Consider the following 23,848-nt stretch of genomic DNA (forward strand, 5'->3'; position numbering starts at 1 on the left):
TGTCTATTTCTTCTCTCAGCTCTATCAGGTTTTTTGTTTGTTTGTTTGTTTTAGCTCTATCGGTTTTTGCTTCATATATTTTGCAGCTTTGTTGTTGGTATATATACATTTAGGATTGTTACACTTTCTTGGTAGATAGGTCCCATTATCACTGTGTAATGTCCCTCTTTGTCCCTGGTAAAATTGTTTGCTCTGAAGTCTACTTTATCTGATATTAATATAGCCACTCCTGCTTTCTTTTGATTGCTATCTGCATGGGAGTTATATTTTCTAAAGAGCTTCTTTAAAATGGAAAATAGATGATGAGAATTCTAGTTACATACTTTTTAAAAATGGAGTGAACTTTTAGTTTTCCATAGTGAAAAGAACCCGAAATTGCAAAGACCAAGCAGCATTGCTGAATTTACTCCCCATGCGCTCTCTTGTGGGTGAACAAATTAATAAAAAAAAAAGAAATGAATCCTAGTAACTTTGATATGCCTGATTCAAAGCTGACATATACCAATCCTTGTAGAATTTATGCCAAAGAACAGAACTACAGTCAGAGGTCTTCTGCTAATTTGTATTTTATGGTGATGATTCTCCCAACCTCTAGAATTTTGCTGGATTCCCCCAGGCCTCACATTCACAAAAGATCTTAAATATAAAATTTTAATATTTTTTCCAAATGAAACCATACATATAACCACAGAGGCATGCAAACAAAACTGAAAGAGGCTTATCCAGGAAGTTTAAACTTGTGGTCCATTACTGGACCACATTGCTGATTCTGTGTTGTGAATTAATATTTTTATGAATTCTGTAATTATCTTCTATTAGCACAATTATAGTAAATTTTATTATTTCTGATTTTTTTGTATTAAAATGGCCAATTTTTAAAATGTAGATATTTAAAATATGCTTTAATACTTGTGGCCCCATTCAGACACTTCTTCATTTTATGAAGAAATGGCTCCATTCAGACATTTCTTCATTTAACTTACCAGGAATCCTAAAAAATGGCATTAACAGAGTTCTCTTTTGATGGCTCTGGTGAGTCCTGAGTCCTTTGAGTATAGTATGCCCTGATCTAGGATGACTGGATTCATATTAGCTGATTATCTAGGCTTTTATCTAGAAAGAAACAGAGCCCAGGTATTTTTCCCCTTGTGTTGGAACAGCACCTTGGAAGAATCAACACTAGAAGTGTTGCTTTCTACCCACCCTCATGAAACATCAGGCTGGGATGCTGATCTACCAATTCAAATAAACCATTTAACAAAACTAAAATGTATCACATCTTGTCCTTTATGTCTGTAATAGGAGGCAGATTCCCAAACTAAATACAAATACAGAGTAGACATTTTATCACCTTTTCTGGACAGCCAAAAGCTTTCTCAAAATCCACTTGAAAGCTGATGCCACGACTGTGTAATATAAATACAGGCCAAGGACCAAGTTCCAGTCCTTCAAGATGGGATATTTTTTGGTGAATCTAGATATTTAAAAAATTCATATCCTCCAAATTATAGAGGATAGTGGAAAATGTCAGGAGAGTTAATGGCCTTACTAAATTGAACACTGTCATGAGTTAAAAGACAAAAAGAGGGCTTCCCTGGTGGCGCAGTGGTTGGGAGTCCTCCTGCCAATGCAGGGGACACAGGTTCGTGTCCCGGTTCGGGAAGATCCCACATGCCACGGAGCGGCTGGGCCCGTGAGCCATGGCTGCTAAGCCTGCGCGTCCAGAGCCTGTGCTCTGCAACAGGAGAGGCCACTATAGTGAGAGGCCCGCGTACCGCAAAAAAAAAAAAAAATGACAAAAAGAAAAATCAGTCCACAACACAACTGACATTCATGCCATTCCACTGTTCACTCACTGGAGGTGACAGCCCGAGGCAGCACTGTGATCAAAGAGAAAGGCGGAGGGCTTCCCTGGTGGCGCAGTGGTTAAGAATCCGCCTGCCAATGCAGGGAACACGGGTTAGAGTCCTGGTATAGGAAGATCCCACATGCCACGGAGCAACTAAGCCCATGCAACACAACTACTGAGCTTGCGCTCTAGAGCCTGTGAGCCACAACTACTGAAACCCACGCACCTAGAGCCCATGCTTCGCAACAAGAGAAGCCACCACGATGAGAAGCCTGTGCACCACAACAAAGAGTAGCCCCCGCTTACCACAATTAGAGCAAGCCTGTGCATAGCAATGAAGACCCAACTCAGCCATAAATAAATAAATAAAATTTATTAAAGAAAAAGAGAAAGGTGGAATTATGTGTGGGTTATATGTTACCATCTTCATATTGGCATGGTCTGGCAGAGCCATATATAGGTGTTATGATGGGATTCAAGCCTTGAAATCATGATATTTGTGATCAGGATTAATGGAGGTTTTCATCTGTTATCCATTGCTACTTTAAAAACAATAAAACAGAATCCTTCTGAGGCTTAAAAGATAAATATTAAAAGAGCAAATGGGTACAGAAGTCTCATTAACTGATTACTTAGGATCACTTCTCTCAAACTACTGACATATTAATTTGAAGCAAAGTTTAAATTGTTTTGTTATGGTTTAAATAAGTAATACACTCACATGGGTCAAAAATCAAACAAAGAGCTGTGCAATAAGAATAAAATACCTAGGATCAAACCTACCTAAGGAGACAAAAGAACTGTACTCCGAAAATTATAAGACATTGATGAAAGAAATTGAAGATGACACAAACAGATGGAAAGATATACCATGTTCTTGGATTGGAAGAATCAATCTTGTTAAAATGACCATATAACCTAAAGCAATCTACAGATTTAATGCAATCCCTATCAAATTACCAATGGCATTTTCCCCAGAACTAGAATAATTTTAAATTTTGTGTGGAAACACAAAAGACTCTGAATAGCCAAAACAATCCTGAGAAAAAAAGAACAGAGCTGGAGGAATCACGCTCTGGGACTTCAGACTATACTACAAAGCTACAGTCATTAGAAGAGTATGGTACTGGCACAAAAACAGACACAGATCAATGGAACAGGATAGAAAGCCCAGAAATAAACCCACACACCTATGGTCAATTAATCTACAACAAAAGAGGCAAGAATATACAATGGAGAAAAGACAGTCTCTTCGATAAGTGGTGCTGGGGAAACTGGACAGCTACATGTATAAGAATGAAATTAGAACATTCTCTAACACTATATACAAAAATAAACTCGAAACAGATTAAAGACCTAAATGTAAGACAGGATACTATAAAATTCCTAGGGGAAAACATAGGCAGAACACTCTTTGACATAAATTGCAGCAATAGTTTTTTGGATCCATCTCCTAGAGTAAAAGCAAGAATAAACAAATGGGGCCTAATTAGACTTAAAAGTTTTTGCACAGCAAACGAAACAATCAACAAAATGAAAAGAAAACCTATAGAATGGGAGAAAATATTTGCAAATGATGAGACTGACAAGGGAGGGAATAATTTCCAAAGTATCCAAACACCTCATACAGCTCAATAAAAATAAAAAATGGGCAGAACCTAAGTAGACGTTTCTCCAAAGTGGATATACAGATGGCCAACAGGCATGTGAAAAGATGTTCAATATTGCAAATTATTAGAGAAGTGTAAATCAAAACTACAATGAGGTATCACCTCACACCAGTCAGAATGGCCATCATCAAAAAGACTACAAGTAGGGCTTCCGGGAAGATGTCGGAAGAGTAAGATGCAGAGATCACCTTCCTCCCCACAGATACACCAGAAATACATCTACACGTGAAACAACTCCTACAGAACACCTACTGAATGCTGGCAGAAGACCTCCCAAAAGGCAAGAAACCCCCCCACATACCTGAGTAGGGCAAAAGAAAAAAGAATAAACAGAGACAAAAGGATAGGGACGGGACCTGCACCAGTGGGAGGGAGCTGTGAAGGAGGAAAGGTTTCCACACACTAGGAAGCCCCTTCGCGGGCGGAGACTGCGGGTGGCAGAGGGGGAAGCTTCGGAGCCACGGAGGAGAGTGCAGCAACAGGGGTGCAGAGGAAAAAGCGGAGAGATTCCCGCACAGAGGATCAGGGCCAACCGGCAGTCACCAGCCCGAGAGGCCTCTCTGCTCACCCGCCAGGGTGGGCGGGGCTGGGAGCTGAGGCTCGGGCTTCGGTCGGAGCGCCGGGAGAGAACTGGGGTTGGCGGCGTGAACACAGCCTGCAGGGGGTTAGTGCCCCACGGCTAGCCGGGACGGAGTCCGGGGAAAAGTCTGGACCTGCCGAAGAGGCAAGAGACTTTTTCTTCCTTCTTTGTTTCCTGGTGCGCGAGGAGAGGGGATTAAGAGTGCTGCTTAAAGGAGCTCCAGAGACGGGCGCAAGCTGTGGCTAAAAGCGCGGACCCCAGAGACGGGCATGAGACGCTAAGGCTGCTGCTGCCGCCACCAAGAAGCCTGTGTGCGAGCACAGCTCACTATCCATGCCCCGCTTCCGGGGAGCCTGTGCAGCCCGCCATTGCCAGGGTCCCGGGATCCAGGGACAACTCCCCCAGGAGAGCGCACGGTGTGCGCCTCGGGCTGGTGCAACATCACGCCGGCCTCTGCCGCCACAGGCCCGCCCTGCACCGTGCCCCTCCCTCCCCCCGGCCTGAGTGAGCCAGAGCCCCTGAATCAGAGGCTCCTTTAACCCCGTCCTGTCTGAGCGAAAAACAGACGCCCTCCGGCGACCTACACGCAGAGGCGGCGCCAAATCCAAAACTGAGGCCCTGGGATCTGTGAGAACAAAGAAGAGAAAGGGAACTCTCTCCCAGCAGCCTCAGAAGCAGCAGATTAAAGCTCCACAATCAACTTGATGTACCCTGCATCTGTGGAATACATGAATAGACAACGAATCATCCCAAATTAAGGAGGTGGACTTTGAGAGAAAGATTTATGATTTTTTCCCCTTTTCCTCTTTTTGTGAGTGTGTATGTGTATGCCACTGTGTAAGATTTTGTCTGTATAGCTTTGCTTACACCATTTGTCCTAGGGTTCTATCCATCCTTTTTTTAAATATTTTTTTTCTTAATAATTATTTTTTATTTCAATAACTTTATTTTATTCTACTTTATCTTCTTTCTTTCTTTTTTCTTTCCTTCCTTCCCTCCTTTAGACAACGAATCATCCCAAATTGAGGAGGTGGACTTTGAGAGAAAGATTAATGATTTTTTCCCCTTTTCCTCTTTTTGTGAGTGTGTATGTGTGTGCTTCTGTGTGAGATTTTGTCTGTATAGCTTTGCTTCCACCATTTGTCCTAGGGTTCTATCCATCCGTTTTGTTTTTGTTTTCTAATTTTTTCTTCTTTTTCTCTTAATAACTATTTTATTTTAATAACTTTATTATATTTTATCTTACTTTATTTTACTTTATCTTCTTTCTTTCTTTTTTTCCCTCCTTCCCTCCTTCCTTCCTTCCTCCCTGCCTCCTTTCTTTCTTTCTTTCTTTCCACTAATTCTTTCTTTCTACTTTTTCTCCCTTATATTCTGAGCCATGTGGATGAAAGGCTCTTGGTGCTGCAGCCAGGAGTCACTGCTGTGCCTCTGAGGTGGGAGAGCCAACTTCAGGACACTGGTCCACAAGAGACCTCCCAGCTCCACAAAATACCAAACAGCGAAAATCTCCCCGAGATCTCCATCTCAACACCAGCACCCAGCTTCACTCAACGACCAGCAAGCTACAGTGCTGGACATCCTATGCCAAACAACTAGCAAGACAGGAACACAACCCCACCCATTAGCAGAGAGGCTGCGTAAAAGCATAATAAGTCCACAGACACCCCAAAACACACCACCAGACGTGGACCTGCCCACCAGAAAGACAACATCCAGCCTCATCCACCAGAACACAGGCACTAGTCCCCTCCACCAGGAAGCCTACACAACCCGCTGAACCAACCTTAGCCACTGGGGACAAACACCAAAAACAATGGGAAGTACGAACCTGCAGCCTGCAAAAAGGAGACCCCAAACACAGTAAGATAAGCAAAATGAGAAGACAGAAAAACACACAGCACAAGAAGGATCAAGATAAAAACCCACCAGACCTAACAAATGAAGAGGAAATAGGCAGTCTACCTGAAAAAGAATTCAGAATAATGATAGTAAAGATGATCCAAAATCTTGGAAATAGAATAGACAAAATGCAAGAAACATTTAACAAGGACATAGAAGAACTAAAGATGAAACAAGCAATGATGAACAACACAATAAATGAAATTAAAAATACTCTAGAAGGGATCAATAGCAGAATAACTGAGGCAGAAGAATGGACAAGTGACCTGGAAGATAAAACAGTGGAAATAACTACTGCAGAGCAGAATACAGAAAAAAGAATGAAAAGAACTGAGGACAGTCTCAGAGACCTCTGGGACAACATTAAATGCATCAACATTCGAATTATAGGGGTTCCAGAAGAAGAGAAAAAGAAAGGGACTGAGAAAATATTTGAAGAGATTATAGTTGAAAACTTACCTAATATGGGAAAGGAAATAGTTAATCAAGTCCAGGAAGCACAGAGAGTCCCATACAGGATAAATCCAAGGAGAAATATGCCAAGACACATATTAATCAAACTGTCAAAAATTAAATACAAAGAAAGCATATTAAAAGCAGCAAGGGAAAAACAACAAATAACACACAAGGGAACCCCCATAAGGTTAACAGCTGATCTTTCAGCAGAAACTCTGCAAGCCAGAAGGGACTGGCAGGACATATTTAAAGTGATGAAGGAGAAAAACCTGCAACCAAGATTGCTCTACCCAGCAAGGATCTCATTCAGATTTGATGGAGAAATTAAAACCTTTACAGACAAGCAAAAGCTGAGAGAGTTCAGTACCACCAAACCAGCTTTACAACAAATGCTAAAGGAACTTCTCTAGGCAAGAAACACAAGAGAAGGAAAAGACCTACAATAACGAACCCAAAACAAGTAAGAAAATGAGAATAGGAACATACATATCGATAATTACCTTAAATGTAAAAGGACTAAATGCCCCCACCAAAAGACACAGATTGGCTGAATGGATACAAAAACAAGACCCATATATAAGCTGTCTACAAGAGTCCCATTTCAGACCTAGAGACACATACAGACTGAAAGTAAGGGGATGGAAAAAGATATTCCATGCAAGTGGAAACCAACAGAAAGCTGGAATAGCAATTCTCATATCAGACAAAATAGACTTTAAAATCAAGACTATTACAAGAGACAAAGAAGGACACTACATAATGATCAAGGGATCGATCCAAGAAGAAGATATAACAATTGTAAATATTTATGCACACAACATAGGAGCAGCTCAATACATAAGGCAAATACTAACAGCCATAAAAGGGGAAATCGACAGTAACACATTCATAGTAGGGGACTATAACACCCCACTTTAACAAATGGACAGATCATCCAAAATGAAAATAAATAAGGAAACACAAGCTTTAAATGATACATTAAACAAGATGGACTTAATTGATATTTATAGGACATTCCATCCAAAAACAACACCATACACATTTTTCTCAAGTGCTCATGGAACATTCTCCAGGATAGATCATATCTTGGGTCACAAATCAAGCCTTGGTAAATTTAAGAAAATTGAAATCGTATCAAGTATCTTTTCCGACCACAACGCTATGAGACTAGGTATCAATTACAGGAAAAGATCTGTAAAAATACAAACACATAGAAGCTAAACAATACACTACTTAATAACGAAGTGATCACTGAAGAAATCAAAGAGGAAATTAAAAAATACCTAAAAACAAATGACAATGGAGACATGATGACACAAAATCTATGGGATGCAGCAAAAGCAGTTCTAAGAGGGAAGTTTACAGCAATACAATCCTACCTTAATAAACAGGAAACATCTCGAATAAACAACCTAACCTTGTATCTAAAGCAATTAGAGAAAGAAGAACAAAAAAACCCCAAAGTTAGCAGAAGGAAAGAAATCATAAAAATCAGAAATAAATGAAAAAGAAATGAAGGAAACGATAGCAAAGATCAATAAAACTAAAAGCTGGTTCTTTGAGAAGATAAACAAAATTGATAAACCATTAGCCAGACTCATCAAGAAAAAAAGGGAGAAGACTCAAATCAATAGAATTAGAAATGAAAAAGGAGAAGTAACAACGGACACTACAGAAATACAAGAGATCATGAGAGATTACTTACAAACAACTCTATGCCAATAAAATGGACAACCTGGAAGAAATGGACAAATTCTTAGAAATGCACAACCTGCCAAGACTGAATCAGGAAGAAATAGAAAATATGAACAGACCAATCATGAGCACTGAAATTGAAACTGTGATTAAAAATCTTCCAACAAACAAAAGCCCAGGACCAGATGGCTTCACAGGCGAATTCTATCAAACATTTAGAGAAGAGCTAACACCTATCCTTCTCAAACTCTTCCAAAATATAGCAAAGGGAGGAACACTCCCAAACTCATTCTACGAGGCCACCATCACCCGGATACCAAAACCAGACAAGGATGTCACAAAGAAAGAAAACTACAGGCCAATATCACTGATGAACATAGATGCAAAAATCCTCAACAAAATACTAGAAAACAGAATCCAACAGCACATGAAACAGAGCATACACCAGGATCAAGTGGGGTTTATTCCAGGAATGCAAGGAGTCTTCAATATATGCAAATCAAACAACATGATACACCATATTAACAAACTGAAGGAGAATAACCATATGATCATCTGAATAGATGCAGAGAAAGCTTTCGACAAAATTCAACACCCATTTATGATAAAAACACTGCAGAAAGTAGGCATAGAGGGAACTTTCCTCAACATAATAAAGGCCATATATGACAAACCCACAGCCAACATCGTCCTCAATGGTGAAAAACTGAAAGCATTTCCACTAAGATCAGGAACAAGACAAGGTTGTCCACTTCCACCACTCTTATTCAACATAGTTTTGGAAGTTTTAGCCACAGCAATCAGAGAAGAAAAGGAAATAAAAGGAATCCAAATTGGAAAAGAAGATGTAAAGCTGTCACTGTTTGCAGATGACATGATACTATACATAGAGAATCCTAAAGATGCTACCAGAACACTACTAGAGCTAATCAATGAATATGGTAAAGTAGCAGGATACAAAATTAATGCACAGAAATCTCTGGCATTCCTATACACTAATGAGGAAAAATCTGAAAGTGAAATCAAGAAAACACTCCCATTTACCATTGCAGCAAAAAGAATAACTATCTAGGAATAAACCTACCTAAGGAGACAAAAGACCTGTATGCAGAAAATTATAAGACACTGATGAAAGAAATTAAAGATGATACAAACAGATGCAGAGATATACCATGTTCTTGGATTGGAAGAATCAACATTGTGAAAATGACTCTACTACCCAAAGCAATCTATAGATTCAATGCAATCCCTATCAAACTACCACTGGCATTTTTCACAGAACTACAACAATGAATCTCACAATTTGTATGGAAACACAAAAGACCCCAGATAGCCAAAGCAATCTTGAGAATGAAAAATGGAGCTGGAGGAATCAGGTTCCCTGACTTCAGACTATACTACAAAGCTACAGTAATGAAGACAGTATGGTACTGGCACAAAAACAGAAAGATAGATCAATGGAACAGGATAGAAAGCCGAGAGATAAACCCACGCATATATGGTCACCTTATCTTTGATAAAGGAGGCAGGAATGTACAGTGGAGAAAGGACAGCCTCTTCAATAAGTGGTGCTGGGAAAACTGGACAGGTACATGTAAACGTATGAAATTAGGGCTTCCCTCATGGCTCAGTGGCTGAGAGTCCGCCTGCCAATGCAGGGGACACGGTTTCGTGCCCCAGTCCGGGAAGATCCCACATGCCGCGGAGTGGCTGGGCCCATGAGCCATGGCTGCTGAGCCTGTGCATCCAGAGCCTGTGCTCCGCAATGGGAGAGGCCACAATAGTGAGAGGCCCGCGTACCCCAAAAAATAAAAAAAAATAATAAATTTTAAAAAAAGTATGAATTTAGATCACTCCCTAACACCATAAACAAAAATAAGCTCAAAATGGATTAAAGACCTAAATGTAAGGCCAGAATCTATCAAACTCTTAGAGGAAAACATAGGCAGAACACTCTATGACATAAATCACAGCAAGGTCCTTTTTGACCCACCTCCTAGAGAAATGGAAATAAAAACAAAAATTAAAAAAATGGGACCTAATGAAACTTCAAAGCTTTTGCACAGCAAAGGAAACCATAAACAAGGCCAAAAGACAATCCTCAGAATGGGAGAAAATACTTGCAAGTGAAGCAACTGACAAAGGATTAATCTCCAAAATTTATATGCAGCTCAATAACAAAAAAACAAACAACCCAATCCAAAAATGGGCAGAAGACCTAAATAGACATTTCCCCAAAGAAGATATACAGACTGCCAACAAACACATGAAAGAATGCTCAACATCATTAATCATTAGAGAAATGCAAATCAAAACTACAATGAGATATCATCTCATACCAGTCAGAATGGCCATAATCAAAAAATCTAGAAACAATAAATGCTGGAGAGGGTGTGGAGAAAAGGCAACACTCTTGCACTGTTGGTGGGAATGTAAATTGATACATCCACTGTGGAGAACAGTATGGAGGTTCCTTAAAAATCTACAAAGTGAACTACCTAATCACCCAGGAATCCCACTACTGGGCATATACCCTGAGAAAACCATAATTCAAAAAGAGTCATGTACCAAAATGTTCATTGCAGCTCTCTGTACGATAGCCCGGAGATGGAAACAATCTAAGTGTCCATCATCGGATGAATGGATAAAGAAGATGTGGCACATATGTACAATGGAATATTACTCAGACATAAAAAGAAACAAAATTGAGCTATTTGTTATGAGGTGGATAGACCTAGAGTCTGTCATACAAAGTGAAGTAAGTCAGAAAGGCAGAGACAAATACTGTATGCTAACACATATATATGGAATTTAAGAAAAAAAATGTCATGAAGAGCCTAGGGGTAAGACAGGAATAAAGACACAGACCTACTAGAGAATGGACTTGAGGATATGGGGAGGGGGAAGGGTAAGCTGTGAGAAAGGGAGATAGAGGCATGGACATTTATACACTACCAAACGTAAGGTAGATAGCTAGTGGGAAGCAGCCGCATAGCACAGCGAGATCAGCTCAGTGCTTTGTGACCGCCTGGAGGGGTGGGATAGGGAGGGTGTGAGGGAGGGAGAAGCAAGAGGGAAGAGATATGGGAACATATGTATACGTATAACGTATTCACTTTGTTATAGAGCAGAAACTAACACACCATTGTAAAGCAATTATACTCCAATAAAGATGTAAAAAAAAAAAAAAAGAAAAAACCTAAATTAGACCTACACTACTTGAGGAGACAGCTTCTAATTCTGGCAAATCCTGAATCACATGAATTAAGAAATTGAATCATGATAAAATAAAAGATAAAGTCCATGTTTGACAACTCAAAAAAAAAAAAAGAAGACTACAAATAATAAATGCTGGAGAGGGTGTGAAGAAAAGCAAACCCTCCTACATTGTCAGTGAGAATGTAAATTGGTGCAGCCACTATGGAGACCAGCACAGAGGTTCCTTAAAAAACTAAAAATAGAGTTACCATGTGATCCAGCAATCCCATTCCTGGGCATATATCTGGAAAAGACAAAAACTCTAATTTGAAAAGACACATGCATATGTATAATAGATAACTAATAATAAGGACCTACTGTATAGCACAGGGAAGTCTACTCAATACTCTGTAATGGCTTTCACAGGAAAAGAATCTAAAAAAGAGTGGATATATGTATAACTGATTCAGTTTGCTGTACACCTGAAACTAACACATTGTAAATCAACTATACTCCAATAAAAATTTTAAAAAAGAAAAAGATACATACACCCCAATGTTCATAGCAGCACTATTTACAATAGCCAGCACATGGAAGCAACCTAAATGTCCATCAACAGCTCCATGGATAAAGAAGATGTGGCATATATGCACAATGAAATATTACTCAGCCATAAAAAAGGAATGAAATAATGCTATTTGCAGCAACATGGATGAACCTAGAGATTACCATACTAAGTGAAGTAAGTCAGAAGGGAAAGACAAATATCATACAATATCACTTATATGTGGACTCTAAAAAAAATGATACAAATGAACTCATTTACAATACAGAAATAGACTCACAGACATAGAAAACAAATTTATGGTTACCAAAGGGGAAAGAGGAGAAGGGATAAATTGGGAGTTTGAGATTAACAGACACAAACTACTATAATAAAATAGATGAACAACAAGGACTTGCTGTATAGTACAGGGAACTGTATTCAATATCTTGTAATAACCTATAATGGAAAAGAATCTGAAAAATATATATATTGGGCTGGCCAAAAAGTACCTTCAGTTTTTAACTAAAAATAAAAGACACCTTTTTCATTTTCACCAAGAACTTTGTTGAAGAATGTATTCAACCATTTTGTTCCACTACCTTCTCCCATTTTTCAGGCAACTTCATAATTCCATCTTCCCCCAAATTTTTATCTTTTTGAGCAAAGAACTGTTCCAGATGCCCTTTACAGTCTTCCAGGGAATTGAAATTTTTTCCATTAAGAGAATTTTGTAAAGACCTAAATAAATGGAAATCCAAAGGTGCAATGTCTGGTGAATACAGCAGATGAATCAGAACTTCCCAGCCAAGCTCTAACAGTTTTTGCCTGGTCATCAAAGAAACATGCGGTCTTGGGTTATCCTGATGCAAGATTCTGCATTTTCTGTTGACTAATTCCGGACGTTTTCGTCGAGTGCTGCTTTTAGTTGGTCTAATTGGGAGTAGTACTTGTTGGAATTAATCATTTGGTTTTCTGGAAGAAGCCCATAATAGAGGACTCCCTTCCAATCCCACCATACACACAACATCACCTTCTTTGGATGAAGACCGGCCTTTGGTGTAGTTGGTGGTGTTTCATTTTGCTTGCCCCACGATGTTTTCCATTCCACATTGTTGTACAGTACCCACTTTTCATCACCTGTCACAATTTGTTTTTAAAACACAACGTTTTCATTACATTTCAGTAGAGAATCGCATGCAGAAATATGGTCAAGGTTTTTTTCGCTTAACTTCTGTGGAAACCAAACATCAAATTGATTCACATAACCAAGCTGTTGCAAATGATTTTCAGTGCTTGATTTGGATATTTTGAGTATGTCGGCTATCTCCCGCCTGGTATAACATTGGTTGTTCTCAGTTAATGTCTTGATTTGATCGCTATCAATTTCAACTGGTCTACCCGACAGTGGAGAATCATCCAGTGCAAAATCTCCAGCACAAAACTTTGCAAACCGCTTTTGACATGTTCGGTCAGTCACAGCACCTTTTCCATACACGGCACAAATCTTCTTTTGCGTTTCAGTTGTGTTTTTACCTTTCTTGAAATAATAAAGCATAATATGCTGAAAATGTTGCTTTTTTCTTCCATCTTCAATAGTAAAACTGCTACACAAAAATTCACCAATTTTGACGTCTTCTTTTCAATGCACACTGATATGACAGCTGTCACATACAATCTAACAAAATTGTTTCGAATGAAGTTAAAGACAACTAAGTGCTACTAGAGCCATCTTACAGAAAAAACCGCATGAACATTTTGGCCAACACAATATATATATATATATATATATATATATAAATATAAAACTGAATCACTTTGTTTTACACCTGAAACAAACACATTATAAATCAACTATACCTCAATAAAATAAGTAAATAAAATTAAATTAAAATTTTTAAGGGCTTCCCTGGTGGCACAGTGGTTCAGAATCTGCCTGCCAATGCAGGGGACACAGGTTTGAGCCCTGGTCTGGGAAGATCCCACATGCCGCAAGCAACTAGGCCCGTGAGCCACAAATACTGAGCCTGCGCGTCTGGAGCCTGTGCTCTGCAACAAGAGAGGCCACGACAGTGAGAGGTCCGCGCACCGCGATTGAGAGTGGCCCCCGCTTGCCGCAACTAGAGAAAGCACTCGCACACAAACGAATACCCAAGAGCGCTGCTTAAAGGAGTTCCAGAGACGGGCGTGAGCCGCGGCTAGAAGCGCGGACCCCAGAGACGGGCAGGAGACGCTAAGGCTGCTGCTGCCGCCACCAAGAAGCCTGTGTGCGAGCACAGGTCACTATCCACACCTCCCCTACGGGGAGCCTGTGCAGCCCGCCACTGCCAGGTTACCAGGATCTAGGGACAACTTCCCCGGGACAATGCACGGCGAGCCTCAGGCTGGTGCAACGTCACTCAGGCCTCTGCCACCGCAGGCTCGCCCTGCACTCCGTACCCCTCCCTCCCCCACTGGCCTGAGTGAGCCAGAGTCCCCGAATCAGCGGCTCCTTTAACCCCGTCCTGTCCCAGCTAAGAACAGACGCCCTCCAGCGACCTACACGCAGAGGCGGGGCCAAATCCAAAGCTGAGCCCCTGGGATCTGTGAGAACAAAGAAGAGAAAGGGAAATCTCTCCCAGCAGCCTCAGAAGCAGCAGATTAAAGCTCCACAATCAACTTGATGTACCCTGCAGCTGTGGAATACCTGAATAGACAACGAATCACCCCAAATTAAGGAGGTGGACTTTGAGAGCAAGATTTATGACTTCTTCCCCTTTTCCTCTTTTTGTGAGTGTGTATGTGTATGCCTCTGTATGAGATTTTGTCTGTATAGCTTTGCTTCCACCATTTGTCCCAAGGTTCTATCCGTCTATTTTTTTGTTTTGTTTTTTAATTTTTTTCTTAATAATTATTTTTTAATTTAATAACTTTATTATATTTATTTTATTTTACTTTATCTTCTTCCTTCCTTCCTTCCTTTCTTTCTTTCTACTTCTACTAATTCTTTCTCTCTACTTTTTCTCCCTTTTATTCTGAGCCGGGTGGATGAAAGGCTCTTGGTGCTGCAGCCAGGAGTCAGTGCTATGCCTCTGAGGTGGGAGAGCCAACATCAGCACACTGGTCCACAAGAGACCTCCCAGCTCCACATAATATCAAACAGCAAAAATCTCCCAGAGATCTCCATCTCAACACCAGCACCCAGCTTCACTCAACGACTGGCAAGCTACAGTGATGGACACCCTATGCCAAACAACTAGCAAAACAGGAACACAACCCCACCCATTAACAGAGAGGCTGCCTAAAATCATAATAAGTCCACAGACACCCCAAAACACACCACCAGACGTGGACCTGCCCACCAGAGAGAGAAGATCCAGCCTCATCCACCAGAACACAGGCACTAGTCCCCTCCACCAGGAAGCCTACACAACCCACTGAACCAACCTTAGCCACTGGGGACAGACACCAAAAACAACGGGAACTACAAACCTGCGGCCTGCAAAAAGGAGACCTCAAACACAGTAAGATAAGCAAAATGAGAAGACAGAAAAACACACAGCAGATGAAGGAGCATGATAAAAACCCACCAGACCTAACAAATGAAGAGGAAATAGGAAGTCTACCTGTAAAAGAATTCAGAATAATGATAGTAAAGATGATCCAAAATCTTGGAAATAGAATAGACAAAAGGCAAAAAACATTTAACAAGGACCTAGAAGAACTAAAGATGAAACAAACAACAATGAACAACACAACAACTGAAATGAAAAATACTCTAGATGGGATCAATAGCAGAATAACTGAGGCAGAAGAATGGATAAGTGACCTGGAAGATAAAATAATGGAAATAACTACTGCAGAGCAGAATACAGAAAAAAGAATGAAAAGAACTGAGGACAGTCTCAAGACCTCTGGGACAACATTAAATGCACCAACATTCAATTTATAGGTGTTCCAGAAGAAGAAGAGGAAAAGAAAGGGACTGAGAAAATATTTGAAGAGATTATAGTTGAAAACTTCCCTAATATAGGAAAGGAAATAGTTAATCAAGTCCAGGAAACACAGAGAGTCCCATACAAGATAAAGCCAAGGAGAAATACGCCAAGACACATATTAATCAAACTGCCAAAAATTAAATACAAAGAAAGCATATTAAAAGCAGCAAGGGAAAAACAACAAATAACACACAAGGGAATCCCCATAAGGTTAACAGCTGATCTTTCAGCAGAAACTCTGCAAGCCAGAAGGGACTGGCAGGACATATTTAAAGGGATGAAGGAAAAAAACCTGCAACCAAGATTACTCTATCCAGCAAGGATTTCATTCAGATTTGATGGAGAAATTAAAACCTTTACAGACAAGCAAAAGCTGAGAGAGTTCAGTACCACCAAACCAGCTTTACAACAAATGCTAAAGGAACTTCTCTAGGCAAGAAACACAAGAGAAGGAAAAGACCTACAATAACAAACCCAAAACAATTAAGAAAATGGGAATAGGAACATATATATCGATAATTACCTTAAATGTAAATGGACTATATGCTCCCACCAAAAGACACAGATTGGCTGAACGGATTCAAAAACAAGACCCATATATAAGCTGTCTACAAGAGACCCACTTCAGACCTAGAGACACATACAGACTGAAAGTAAGGGGATGGAAAAAGATATTCCATGCAAATGCAAACCAAAAGAACGCTGGAGTAGCAATTCTCATATCAGACCAAATAGACTTTAAAATAAAGACTATTACAAGAGACAAAGAAGGAAACTACACAATGATCAAGCGATCGATCCAAGAAGAAGATATAACAATTGTAAATATTTATGCACACAACATAGTAGCAGCTCAATACATAAGGCAAATACTAGCAGCCATAAAAGGGGAAATCGACAGTAACACATTCATAGTAGGGGACTTTAACACCCCACTTTCACCAATGGACAGATTATCCAAAATGAAAATAAATAAGGAAACACAAGCTTTAAATGATACATTAAACAAGATGGACTTAATTGATATTTATACGACATTCCATCCAAAAACAACAGAATACACATTTTTCTCAAGTGCTCATGGAACATTCTCCAGGATAGATCATATCTTGGGTCACAAATCAAGCCTTGGTAAATTTAAGAAAATTGAAATTGTATCAAGTATCTTTTCTGACCACAACGCTATGAGACTAGATATCAATTACAGGAAAAGATCTGTAAAAAATACAAAAAAAAAAAAAAAAAAAAAAAAAAGAAACGAAGACCCAACACAGCCATAAATAAATAAATAAATATTTTAAAAGGTGTGCAATAAAAACTTTTGCATCCTCCAATTACTCAGTTCCTATGTGCTACCCTACTGATGATACACTTGCATCACTTTTTAAATTACTTCTAAGATATTTTTCAAAAAGGAATATATCATAACTACCCCCCTTCTTTACACAAAAGGTAGCATTAAGAGCATGATCTCTGAAGCCAGATTGCCCATGTTTAAACCCCAGTTCTTCCACAAATTAGCTGTGACTTTAAGCAAGTTTCATAACCTCTTAGTGCCTCGATTTCCTCACCTGTATAATAAGGTTGTCTCATATGGTTATTTGAGGATTAGATGAGCAAATATATGTATGAAGCCCTTAGGACAGGGCCTGGCACACAGTGAGCCACCTATATGTGACATGTGGTGCTGTCACCGTAAGGAGGTGTGGTATCAGAAGTCCAAGTGCGTGAGCTCTGGAGTGAGACTGCCCAAGATCAAATCTTACTTCCTTACATGTGAAATGTAGAAAATAATAGTACTTACCCTCACAGGGTCGTTGTGAGATTGAAATGGACAGTGCCTCATACTGGGTAAGCATGGCTGTATTTCCTCAGGTCCAAAATGCCACGTATGTAAGACACATCATTATTTTATGGACTGAGAAAGAAAAAAAACATCCAATTAAATTATGACATGCCTTTGACTATAACACATCCTCATTTCAAGTACGTCACCAAGTGAAAAAATGCACATCTTAGAATTGATGAAATATGGGATACAAGTGTTAGCTATTACACTCTTATTTTCACTTAAAAATACATCTTGGATATCATTCTGTATTGGTGCAAAGAGAGCCTCTCCTTTTTTTTTTTTTAAGTGGCTATATAGTAATCCATTGTGTGGTTGAGCCATAAATTATTTAACTGGTCTCCTATTAGTTTCCAGTCTATTGCTGTTACAAACAATACCGCAATGAATAACCTTGCAGACGTGTCATTTTGCAAGCCTGCTAGTCTATCTGTAGGATAAATTTCCAGAACTGGCATTGCTGGGTCAAAGAGCACACGTATTTGAAATTTTGGCAGGTATTCTAAGCTCCAGTTTAAATGGTCAGTCTAATCTCACAAATTCTCACTCTAGAAAGCGATCTTACAGAAATTCTAGCACAAGTTGCAAAGACATATGGAATAACTATAGCAAGAATGTGTGACGTGGAGACATAGTGCAAAGAGCTCTACAATATAAACTCATCTAAGCCTCGCAGTCCTATGAGGTGGGGCTAATTCTCCCCGTTTTACAGTTACGGAGACTGGACACAGAGGGGAAAGCTGCAGAAAGAGGATTGCGCCCAGGCAGCCTGTTTCTAGTCTGTGCTCTTAGCATGATACAAATATACTCTTTTGAAATTGTAAAAAAAAAAAAAAAAAAAAAAAATTGAGAAGCCTGAATGTTCCGAAGTGAGTTAGTTAATATTATTATCGGCGGGGGGGATAACTTAGGAGTTTGGGATTAACGAATACACACTACTACTCATAAAACAGATAACCAACAAGGACCTACTGTATAGCACAGGGAACTATACTCAGTATTTTATAATAATCTACAAGTGAAAAGAATCTGAAAAAGAATATATATATATACGTATCTGAAGCACTTTGCTGTACACCTAAAACTAACACAACATTGTAAATCAACTATACTTCAATAAAATATATATATGTATTGTTATAAATCTACACTGAGGGAAACAGTGTAACCATGATAAAGAATGAAGTAAATCTTCATACGGCAACCTTAACACATGTCCACAATGTATTGTCTTGTTAAAAAAATTTAAAAGGAGTCTGCAGGGCAGTTAGCACAGGCTGAGGGCATTCCAATAGATGTCAGTAGTCATGTATCAATCTGACAGATAGATAATAAAAGGTCTAGAAGGATAATTAAACAATTAAAGATATTTACTCCAGGGGTTCGTGCCCTGGTCCGGGAAGATCCCACATGCCGCGGAGCAGCTGGCCCCGTGAGCCATGGCCGCTGAGCCTGCGCATCCGGAGCCTGTGTTCCGCAACGGGAGAGGCCACAGCAGTGATAGGCCCGCGTACCACAAAAAAAAAAAAAAAAAAAAAAAAAAGATATTTACTCCAAATCCCCGATTGTGAGCAAGTGATAGGGACTTCACTTTGTACACTTCCAAATTATTTGAATGTTTTTACTGAACCTGTTGTTGTTGTTGTTAGGAGGTCATTTAATTCCAGACAAAGTTTTCCTTCATCCCTGCACCAATGTCATCAGAAACACCAAGAAATAATTGGGTATAAAAGGACAGTACGGACCTTGTGAGTTAAAAAAAAAAAAAAGAACCAACCCAGATTCAGAGAAATATAGTACTGACCTGTACTACTGTATTACTTGGGAAATGATTCAGCACAATCATCTACTAAAGTCACTTATCAAATACTAATAGTATTTAAATGACTACAAGACAGTTCATTTTCCTTTAGCACTTTTCATATTGTTTCCTCCATTTCTAAGTTCTTTTGACCCCCTGGAATCTTCCCGAGCTGACTTGAATTTCTCTTTCACCAGATACCAATTAAAGTAAAATTTAAGATCTTTACACCAGGATGTGCGGGGGGTGCTGTCTATGAATGATCCTAAAAGGAATCCTTTTTTTTGGAAAGGTCCAGTCTAGGCTGAGGTGGTGGAGTAGGTCTGAGCACACAAAGTCATTGATGATTTCAGGAGAGGGAATTCCCTGGTGGTCCAGTGGGTAGGACTCTGCGCTTCCACAGCAGGGGCTACTCTTCATTGTGGTGCATGGGCTTCTCATTGCAGTGGCTTCTCTTGTTGCAGAGCATGGGCTCTAGGAGCGTGGGCTTCAGTAGTTGTGGGTCGTGGGCTCTAGAGCACAGGCTCAGTAGTTGTGGTACACGGGCTTAGTTGCTCTGCGACATGTAGGATCTTGCCAGACCAGGGATCAAACCCATGTCCCCTGCGTTGGCAGGCAGATTCTTAACCACTGTGCCACCAGGTAAGTCCCTAAAGGCAATTTTTAAGGAATCAGTTCTCTACCAGGAAAGCCAAGAGGACTAAAGTTTCATCTTCCTGTAAAGAACTGGGCTGCTGAGGTTCTCAGGAGGAAGCATCTCTTCCAGTCCACCAGACCCTCTGAGGTCCAAGCCGTTGCACTCACTTCAGGCTCTGGATAAAGTTCCATCAGGGGATCCTAATTTTTCATGCCTCTCTTCTTTTTGTCACCCTTTTCATACTTCTTAAAGTGGTCAGCTCTCCTTCCAACTTCATCTTACCTTTTCTTTCATTGTTAGCTTTTTTTCTCTTTCATACTTCTGCTGAGAGTTTTTTTTGGAGTATGGGGCATTTGGAAAACTTTAGGAGAAAAATGTTCTGCCTCCTTTCTCGTTGATCTAAAAATGTGATGTTCGCTGTATCCTGGGAACCCTTTTTTTACTGTCCCATTATTATTCTGCCCTGGCATCTTGGAGGTGACTGGAAGGGGTTTCTGGAACTGATATGGTTCCTGAATTCGTAAACTCCCTTTGTGTCCCGAGGTCAGAGGGATCCACACTCTCTGGCCATGGTTGGAACCCTAAAGCTAGAAGTCATATTTGATGCTTTACAACAGAAAGGGACAGAATTTGTTGTCTCCTTTGAGATCTTTCCCATAACTTCTCATGTTCCTGGTGGACATTTGCTACTGGTGCTTTGAGGTTTGTACTTCCTTTCTTTTTCTTTACTTTCCTTATTTAACTAAAACATTGTCTTGGTTTTCTTCTGCTTCACGGTAGTATTCAAAACATCTATTCTTTTCAGCTGTTCTTCCTTCATGATGAAAGGGGTCAACTATGGATACTGGAAGAAGCCTGCTTCCTGATCCTGTGTCATTTCAAGAATATGCTTGTGATGGGGCGCCCCCCTCAGGGCCTGCCTCCTCCCCAAGGGGTGGTCCATCCCTCCCTGCCTTTCTTCTCCTTTATGAACCCGCCATCAATTCTCCTGCAAAGCTCAGCATCCAACCCCAAGCCATTTGCTCAGGAAGCTCCCTGTGCAGCCTCAGCCACAATGCCTCCCGTGCTTTTCACTGGAACTAAAGCACCACTTCCTGGTTGTGACTTTATGTGAAATATATAACTTCCTGGATTGCATCATTTCCTGGAGGTCAGCATCTCACCGAACCAACAACTTCCCCATTCAAATTTGTCCTTGTCACCTACAGTGTACTTGGAAGTCAATGCCTGATTTCAGTCCCTCGTTCAAAATTTGTTAAGAGTGTGTTAAGTGGGACTTCCCTGGTGGCGCAGTGGTTAAGAATCCGCCTGCCAATACAGGGGACATGGGTTCGAGCCCTGGTCCGGGAAGATCCTACATGCCACGGAGCAGCTAAGCCCGTGCGCCACAACTACTGAGCCTGTGCTCTAGATCCCACGAGCCACAACTACTGAGCCCATGTGCCACAACTATTGAAGCCCACAGGCCTACAGCCCATGCTCCGCAACAAGAGAAGCCACCGCAATGAGAAGCCCGCGCACTGCAACGAAGAGCAGCCCCTGCTCACGGCAACTAGAGAAAGCCCGCGCGCAGCAACGAAGACCCAACTCAGCCAAAAATAAATAAATTAATTTAAAAAAGAGGGTGTTAAGTGTTCTTATCACAAACAAACAAAAGGACATAAGGAAACTTTGAGAGGTGATGTGTATGTCTATTGCTTTGGTTGTGGTAAAGATCTCACAAGTGTGAGCATGTGTCCAAATTCATAAAATTGCACACATTAAATCTGTGTCATTCTTGGTTTATCAGTTAGGCCACAATAGACCTGCTTTAAAATAACTCCAATCTTTTGTAATGCTCCGGGGCACTCTGTTTCTCTAGGCCACACCAGCTTGGAGGGCAGCAAGTATAACTGCATCATAAATAACATGAATAAAACAATGTTTCTATGACCCAATCTCTACCCACAGAATTGCAGGAATCCCAGAGGCTCTCGAATCTCTCTCAACCAGCTTAGGGAATATCCAGGTGGGTCTCACATGTACTTCCCAATTAGTCCACCAGGCCCTTAACTCAGTAGGTTGCCTTTCTCCCATTTGTCCTCCTGCGGGCCAAAGGTCACTGACCAGAATTTCCACAGGGAGGATCTCTCATCCTCCTCCCATCTGCTCTAAATAACCTCCATGTGTGGTGGGGCTCTTTTTTTGTTCCCTGCTCTCAGAACTGGGTCCCTGTACCAAGTCTGTGGGTTGGGTATCTCTCCTGAGAGAGGCTCTCTGACCTGACCTTTATGGAAAATGATTCTCCCCGCTTCAATCTTCCTGTCTATGGCCTACCCACAACCTCCAACTTTCCAGACATGCTCAGATGCACAGGAATTCACAGCTGTGGCAGCTTAAGGCTAAGCTCTAGGTTGAAGGACCCGAAGACATAAGCCCTGTCTCCCTGTATTAGTTTTCTGTTGCTATGGTAACAAATCACCACAAATGTAGTGGCTTAAAACAGCACACTTATTATCTCACATTTCTGTAGGTCAGAAGTCCAGGCAGGCTTGGTTGAGTTCTCTGCTTATGGTTTTCATAAGGCTGAAATTAAAGTGTCAGGACTGGGCTCTTGTCTGAAGGCTCTGGGGGAGAATCCACTTCCACACTGCTTCAGGTTGCTGATAGAATTCTGTTTTTGTTGTGGTTGTAGGACTGAGGTCCCTGTTTCCTTGCTGTCAGCCGGGGGCTGGTCTTTGCTTCTACAGGCTGCCTTACTTCTTCTCATGCTTTCCATGTGCTGCCTCCACCCCTCCAGCAATAATCGGTTGCCCTCTCATGCTTTGAATCTCCAGCTTCCTCTTCTTCCTCATCTCTGATTCCAGCAAGATAAAGTGCTCTACCTTTAAGGGCTCACGTGACTGGATCGGCCCCACCCAGGTAATACAGGATATCTCCCTATAATCACCATAAGATGCAAAACTTTGATTATATCTGAAAAGTTGCTTACCATGTAACAAAACATATTCATAGGTTTCAGGGATAATGGCATGGTTATCTTTGGGGGAGCATGGCTTGGTCTACCACACCCCTAATTAGTTTGGAATCTTGCAGAGTGGGTATACGGCACAACCCTGACATTGCAGGCACCTAATAAATTCTGTTTCTCGGAGGATTTGGGGGGGGGGCCTTTTGTCTAACAAAGAAGATTAAAGAGAGGGTTAAAATTCCTGAGAATTTAGTTTAAAAAAAGTTCTTTACTCAAATTAATAGGGGAAAAGACACTGCCGCCTTGTGGGAGGTAAATCCCTTAAAGTCAGTGGCTCTGGCTTGGTGGTACTCCTAAAGCTTGGTGTGAGGAAGCCTCTGGGTACTGTCTGCTGTTTCTGGGGTGGACAGAGCAGATGGCCCATCTCCTGTTGTTGATCAGACTGGGCAGAGTGGGTTTGCTTAGGGCCAGGGAGCTGGGGTTAAAGATGCTGGCTTTTCCCAGGCTGGCTTTTAGCCAGTGGCTTGGGAAATCTTGGATGGGGAGGCTGTGTGAAAACAAATTCACATGCGTTCGGTCAGGTACATTTTGTGCTGGGGACTTACACATTCTGGACCTCCTCGAACCTCACAGAAACCCACCGGTAGGCTGTAGGGGCCCCATTTTACAGATAAGGAAACTCAGGCTCTGAAACTCAGGCTCTGAGAGGGTAAATGACACTCTCAAAGCCACTCGGTGAG

The 23,848-nt window shown here is 40.8% G+C and overlaps 1 long non-coding RNA gene across 1 annotated transcript in view; it reads right to left on the reverse strand.

Moving 5' to 3' along the window:
- Nucleotides 1-23,848, reverse strand: part of LOC307182582 — a 59,575-nt gene that overhangs the window by 24,374 nt on the left and 11,353 nt on the right. The window contains exon 3 of the long non-coding RNA XR_013827208.1: nt 17,676-17,789. This is a non-coding gene — a long non-coding RNA (uncharacterized lncRNA). The remainder of the gene's footprint in view (nt 1-17,675; nt 17,790-23,848) is intronic.

This window comes from Stenella coeruleoalba (genome assembly GCF_951394435.1).
Source record: "Stenella coeruleoalba genome assembly, chromosome: 2".
NCBI classification, from domain to species: Eukaryota; Metazoa; Chordata; class Mammalia; order Artiodactyla; family Delphinidae; genus Stenella; species Stenella coeruleoalba.